General features: G+C 37.7%; 1 protein-coding gene across 2 annotated transcripts in view; it reads right to left on the reverse strand.

Moving 5' to 3' along the window:
- LOC107696037 (NGFI-A-binding protein 2-like) overlaps positions 1-4,082 on the reverse strand; it is a 14,629-nt gene extending 10,547 nt beyond the window's left edge. For both annotated transcript variants that reach the window (XM_016496175.1, XM_016496174.1), the window contains exon 1: positions 3,590-4,082. The gene's annotated coding sequence lies outside the window, so the exon portion shown is untranslated. The remainder of the gene's footprint in view (positions 1-3,589) is intronic.
- Between the last annotated feature and the right edge of the window lie 3,160 nt (positions 4,083-7,242).

Here is a 7,242-nt window from a genome sequence, read left to right on the forward strand (position 1 = left end):
AGCCATTTAAATGTAAAGCAGCAAGCTCATTGGCTGCATATGCAACGGGAACCAATCAGCTTGTGACAGTCGTTTAGTGCTAAGAATATCATCAGTTACGTTAAGCCTGCACCATCTAGTTTCATGACAGAACTTGGTATTTAACCTCAGAATGATTTCAAAGAAAAAGAGGTGCTAAAGTCTGATTTTGTGGTGACTGTGCTTTAATATTACATTTTTATTAGGGATGCACCGATACCACTTTTTCCAGTACTCGCCCGATACCGATACTTTTATTTTTGGTACTTGCCGATACCGAGTACCGATACCAATACAGGAGCTCAGTATCGGGCCCGATACCAGTATCGGTATCGGTGCATCCCTAATTTTTATAATCTTAAATTTTAAGGATTTTGAAAGTCTGACAGTGTCAGTGTTGAGTACTACTCTAAGGTTAACCCTGCCTGGTTTAAATGTTTAAAAATGATTAACAGTTGAAAATATTCATTAGAAATTTAGAAAAGTAAATGTAATCAGTTACATTAAATTAATAAAGTAATTGAAACAGTTACACTACTTATTACTGTTACGTATCCGGTCCATGAACTTCCGTCTGCTAGCCATCAGAGGTCACCCTTTCCATTTTCATTGACTCATGGACACAACTATAATGCTATTAGCTCTCGAGCAGGGCACACAATCGCTTGAGAGTTATATTCAAGAGTATCTAGACATTGCTTATTACTCTGATTTCCCGGATTGTGTGTTGATAGACTTTTTCTGTGAGGGCATTAATCAGCCACTAAAGTCTAAACTCATTCACGAGGGTCCACGTTCATCTCTAAGTCAGTTTATGGACTATGCTCTGCTGTGTGTTAACTCTTCATCCACTGTGGGTGTCGCGGAGGAGGAATGCGAAACCGCGTCTGTGACTGAAATGGCGGCCGCACCGGAATGTTCCTTCTGCTCCGCCGTGGTGGTCTGTCTGGCTCTGGTGGTTCGCTGCTCTACCTGTACTGCCGGCTCCACCCTGGCTCTCTGCTCGCTGGTTCTGCCTCAGTTCCCGGTCTCTCCACTTCCATGTGGACCTGCACATGGATCCGCATGTCTCACGTCTCGTCAGCCCCGTTACAATTACATTTTAAATAGTGTAACTTGTAATCGGTAACCTGTTACATTTCCAAAGTAACCTTCCCAACACTGATAATGACATGGGTATGACATAAGTATCACAATGTGAAGGTTGTTTTAGGAGGACATTACCTGTTTCCCCGTAATTCAAATGGCTTAAAAAACATAATAAATGGTGTTTTATTTTTGTTTTGTTTTTTATCTAAAAATGCAGAAAGTTTTCTGTGAGGAGTAGGTTTAGGCGTAGGGTTGGTGTAGGGGGATAACAAATACAGTTTGTACAGTATAAAAACCATTACGCCTATGGAGAGTCCCCGTAAACCACATATACCAACATGTGTGTGTGTGTGTGTACAGGGCTCCACAATAACATATGAAAGTTCTAGACAAGTAGATTATAAAATTGTCATAAATGAAATGCTTGTGAACGTGGAGTTACTGATGTATGCACAGAAAATATGTTATCTTACAATCAATCAAAACATAATGAATAAAAATCAAACAGCTGACATGTTTTGTGCAATGTTAGCTCTACCGTAGTAAATGACTGAATAATATTCATGAATACAGTTTTGAAGATGATTGTGCCAATCACCTCACTGCTCCAGATGTCTGCTCTGCAGCAATATAAAGTGTTTCTATGAAGAATAAATTGCAGTAGTTTCTAAACGGTCTTCAAATAGCTGATCCATGAATAACCTTAATTTAAAATGCCTGTTTAGTGGCAAACTGTGCTGATGTAATACGTTAGGTGTTGTTTTCGAATAAAGAGTTTGTATTTTTCCCAAACAATAAGATCAATCTCTATCGCAAAAAAAAAATTCACAACTTTTTTTTCACAGCCTTATTTCTTCACACTACATGCATCTTTTTTGGGGGGGGGGTTTTATGAACTTTAAATCTGAAACTACCAAACACCCTTATTTTAAAACCAATTTTTACTTTTGTGAAAGGTTTTTAAATGAGTAATCAAAGAACTATGAGTATGAGATAATGTACAGTGAGCCAGTCAGCTTGGATGTTCAGTCAACTTGGATGCCTAACACAGAATAACCCCTGAATGGGTTATAATGACCAGATGGCCAGACACTTATCAAATAAATAAAGGGACAAGAAATATTGGTTTGACTTCAAATGAATGCATTTAAGAAGAAAGAGAGTGGCCATGTTGACTTCACTATTTCTTGTTGGGTAAAGGGGAGCTTCTGAGGGGTTGCAAATAAAATGAGACAGATAATGCAGAGCAAGTAATGTGTGCACATGCAGCAGAAGCATAACTAGGATAAGAGAACATTTGTGTCTGAATTGTTCTGAATAGACATTAATATTTGAGTTAATGTGAGGATCCACCACCAACACAGTACAAGACACTTGCTATATCAACAATGTACATTTCCTTAGAAATAAGTCACTCTTTGTATCCAGAACTTCTTCAGGGCTGGTTCACACAGAACACATTTTTGTGTTTCACATCCAGTGAAACTCAAAAACATGTTCTGAAAAGAAAGAAGTGTAACTTCAAAAACTTGTCTTGAGACCCTGCCTCATTTTCCATTCATCAGCACACTGGCTCTGCAGTTGGATACTAGTGCTTGTGTCACGTTTGTGTAAAAAGCAAAAACACACGTTTCAGTGAACAGTTCTTTAAACAACCGTTGTGTGTCTGTGTTAAGAACATTTTAAACCTTTTCCACAATAAGGTGCCATTTGTGCTATGGTTCTATGGATGTTAAAGGTTCTTCATAAAACCATTAATGGCAATAAAGAACCTTTATTGTTAAGGTTCTTCTATGGCACTGCTGCAAAATCACCCTTTTGGAACCTCTTTTAAAAGACTGTATCCAAGAGTCAAGTTGAGGTGCAGTCAAATTTTCTCCTCCTGCAGTGTAATACGAAGCCTCTTAATCTGCAACCTCTCATTTCTTCTGCTTTTTTATATATCGCTCTCTCTCTCTCCTACAAAATATTAGCTGGAGACAGATTTGGCATGTGAAAGTTCCATACTTGCATCCCCTTTTAACTACACTGATGAAAACTGTAATCTAAAAATATAAAAGTTTCATGTAGTCCTACAGAGAGAGAGAGAGAGATCTGTTTTAATAAAGCTTTATCAAATTAAATACCAGCTTAATATTTTATCTATGTATTACGTTTATTTAATCTAATATTAAGCTACAAAAACCTCTTAGCTCTAAGTTGCATGTTTTGTGCACGTCATGTATATGCTACAGAGTAAGCTCACAGTTGAAGAATATTTCATTGTAAAACACACGCCTATCTTTTTTTTTTTCAGCTTGCATAAACTTCACAAATAATCAGCTAGTTTGAAATTCCGTTCCTATGCTCATGAGGTGTTGCTGAGTTGTAGTTGTTAAACAATAACCCACAGCAGTAGTTTTCCTTTGATACTTTATAATGAGGATAGTAGCTAATTGCTGAATGCAGACGATTCGTCAGTAGTTGTGTAGCTACTACTCACCTCGAGAGGCTTCAAGACAGAATCCACGACAGGATCCAGCAGAACACTTGAGCTTCCAGTAACCGACACGACCGAATCTATCGGATTTTCACTTCCGTCACTCAACTCAAAATCAATCAAACTTTTCGTTCTATTAATAGACTTGTATCTTTACGCCTCTGACACGTAGCCTAATTTGTTTGTTTTCTGTGCTTGTTAGACCTTATCCTACAGATGTGAGATTGGAGTCAAATATTCTTGAAACTCTTGTGTTGTCTCGGCTATGCTCTGCTGTGTTGGCAGTAGCGGTGAGTTAATGACGCTCCTTTCGCTGCCTGTGTGGGCGCGAGAAACGCGTGGGCGGACTGCGGCACGCCATCTGACCGAATAAGAGCCTTCCTCTCCGACTCTCGCATCAGGGTGTGGATGGACGGGGAATTCTGTCCATTTCACTGTTAAAGCTCATATCTGTATAATGTCAAAGCCAGCCATTTAGAAGCTAAACAGCACTACAGAGCCCCACTATAATAAACAGCAGATTCAACACATGAGCAAGCATGAGCGCAGTCAGATGTGTGGATGAGCGCCGGAGAGCACCGTGTCTGTGGGCGGTGATCATTGCTCAGTGACGCGGCTAGAGCAGCGGGATTCCCCGGCGCCTCACGTCAGTCTGATCCGGGGACTCTGACTGGTTGGTGCGCTCATAAAGCTCAGCGCGGACTGTTGTTGTTGTTGTTGTTTTAAACGACTGACCTGCAATCTTTTTGTCATTCACCATTCTTTTTTATATGATTTTTATGTATTCATTTTAAATAGAACTTTACAGGATATTCATAGAACACGAATAGAATGGTTTAATTTTGCGTTAATTTTGTTTAATTAGGACATATAAACTGTTAGCTAAGCCTTCTCTTAATGTCACCATAAATTGTCACTTAAAGCATGTGGCATGAGCTCAGCTGATTTATTTAACCCCTTGTCTATTAAAAGTGCAATAACATATTGGCAATTGTTCTTTGATATTTTATTGCGCATTTGGATTTAAATTGCACAAATAAAACTACACTCAAATTCTTCTGTCAACACAATTGCCATTTAACAGTGTTAGTGTGTTGCACTGGTTCAAGTCACTTAGCAAAAGTCAAGTCAATCACTGAAACAACAATGCCACCTTGAGGAACAAATATACACTCTAAAAAATGCTGGGTTGTTTCAACCCAATGTTGGGTCAAATATGGACTAACCCAACTGTTGGGTTAAATTTTGGTTACATTTTTAAATTAACTTTTTAACCCAACAGTTGGGTTAGTCCATATTTGACCCAACATTGGGTTGAAACAACCCAGCATTTTTTAGAGTGTAAGTTTACACAGGTAGGATAATGACACTAAACCACTGTTGTAAAAAAAAAATACATAAATAAATAATTAAAATTAAAAATAAACACTGCTATTATTTTACAAGACACCGGGACGCTAGGGAGTGTTTTATGAGTTACTATGACTATGAGTAACTGTACCCAACATTGGGTTGAAACAACCCAGCATTTTTTAGAGTGTAAGTTTACACAGGTAGGATAATGACACTAAACCACTGTTGTAAAAAAAAAATACATAAATAAATAATTAAAATTAAAAATAAACACTGCTATTATTTTACAAGACACCGGGACGCTAGGGAGTGTTTTATGAGTTACTATGACTATGAGTAACTGTCATAACTCACAATTCTAAGTCGACAGAGACCTCTGGTGTGTACAAATTAAGGGTGCATGTCCTCAACTTTACCTTCCACTAAAAGCAAAATTTACAGTCAAGACCAAGATCCATCCATCTATCTATGTTTTATTTTCCACAGGACAATGCTGTGGAGCATTCATTTTGCTTTGCTTTAACAACACTTGATGAAGCTTTGGGAAAGATGCGTTATTCAATAAACTCATGTAATCAAACTCATACCGTGACTTTATCTCTTGCTTCCTGCTCCTCCGTGCATCTGCCTGTCTTTTAGGCTGAAAGTGGAGTTGACATCACTATAGTTTGGATATCAGAAAAAAAAGGAGTGTTGACTGTTTTTGGGTATCAGACAAATTCTGTTGACTGATTTTGGCTATAAAACTTGAACTGGTTTTGGATAGTAGGCAGAAAAAGTGAAGCATTGTCCAGGGAGAGTCATGGATGTACTCATAAGGATGGACAACATTTACAAAAAGGAGCTGTATGTTGCATATGTTGATCAAGTGTCACCACATCCACGCTGTGAATTAGCAGAATTTAAAAAAGCAATCAATTATATCAATTTCTTTAACTTAATAAACTCCAAGTTTAAGTTAGTAGAAATATATTTTGTACTACACGTCATTTGAACGTCTTAAAATATTGAGTAAACTAACTCATATCATTTCACTTCACCCTCTCACACTGAATAACTTCTAGTGCTTTCACGACTGTAGAAGTGAACACTGATATTTGTAATCCTTAATCTGTGCTATATAAAGTGAGATATTTCATAACATGGTGTCCTTCAAGGTTATCGTGCAGTTTAGAGAAATGTGTGAGGTGGTGCAGCAGAATCCCATGATGTGCTTTAGGTACTATCTTATGTACCTCCCAACAAGTATTGGAATTGCTACATTTTACTGCGTGAAGTGGTAGATGTGATCATGGCCCCAGTGGTTAGAAGATCATGGATACACTATCTTGAGGAGAAAACATTTCATGAACTCTTCCCTCATGGTGTCATTCCAAAAATGCATTTTTAGTGCACTATCCTTCACTTATGCTGAAATATGGGCCATTACTTCATTTGTCTTGTATGCGCTTTGAGGCAAAACATCAATATTTCAAGAAAGTGTCTACCGTTATTTGCAACTTCAAGAACATCACCAAATCACTTGCTAGAAGGCATCAGCTGAGACAATGCTGGGAGCAGTGGCGGCTCGTGGGTTTTAAAATAGAGGAGGCACACTAATTGTATTGGTCTGGGATCCCTGCCGATTATTACTATTATTATTTGCTTAACCACTTTAAAATGGCTTTTTGGTTGCTTTTAGTCAGAAAACATAAAGAAAACGACATACATACAGCAAGATAATATAATTTCACTTACCTGGCCTATCACTTGAAGCAAACATCCATCCCTTCTTATATAAGTTATCCTAGATTCAACTTGATTTTTTAAGTCGGTTCAATGTTACTGAAATTCAAAGAGCCCAATTTAGTTCAGTGCACTTAACATTTTAAGTTGTAGCTTTTTGGCACTAACCGGCCAAATCTCTGAACGTGGATTCATGCGCAGGAGTCAAATTTGTACATTAATTTAATATCAGAGTCCTTTCTAAGAAAAAAAAAATATTCTGCAAATCTAGACATTAGACTCATGTTTGAGAGCAGGCTCGACATTTTCGCGCCCACTGGAAGTTTATCCCAGTCAGTTGGTATTCGTTATTGAGTTTTTTTTATTATTTAATTTTTTTTAATCAACCGTTCAAGCTAGGATAATATAAGTTAACTTGAGGTAGACGACGAGCTGTTTTCTACGACGCATGAACTAATTGTCACCAGTTTTGTCAGTTTGTTCTGTTCAAACTAGAAGAACATATGAAACTTCTTAATATGATTTAAGAGACCACGATTCAAACTATTGTTAACCTTGTTCATTTGTGACTAACGTTA

The sequence above is a fragment of the Sinocyclocheilus anshuiensis genome, unplaced genomic scaffold (genome assembly GCF_001515605.1).
Source record: "Sinocyclocheilus anshuiensis isolate Anshui unplaced genomic scaffold, SAMN03320099.WGS_v1.1 scaffold746, whole genome shotgun sequence".
Classification (NCBI taxonomy): Eukaryota; Metazoa; Chordata; class Actinopteri; order Cypriniformes; family Cyprinidae; genus Sinocyclocheilus; species Sinocyclocheilus anshuiensis.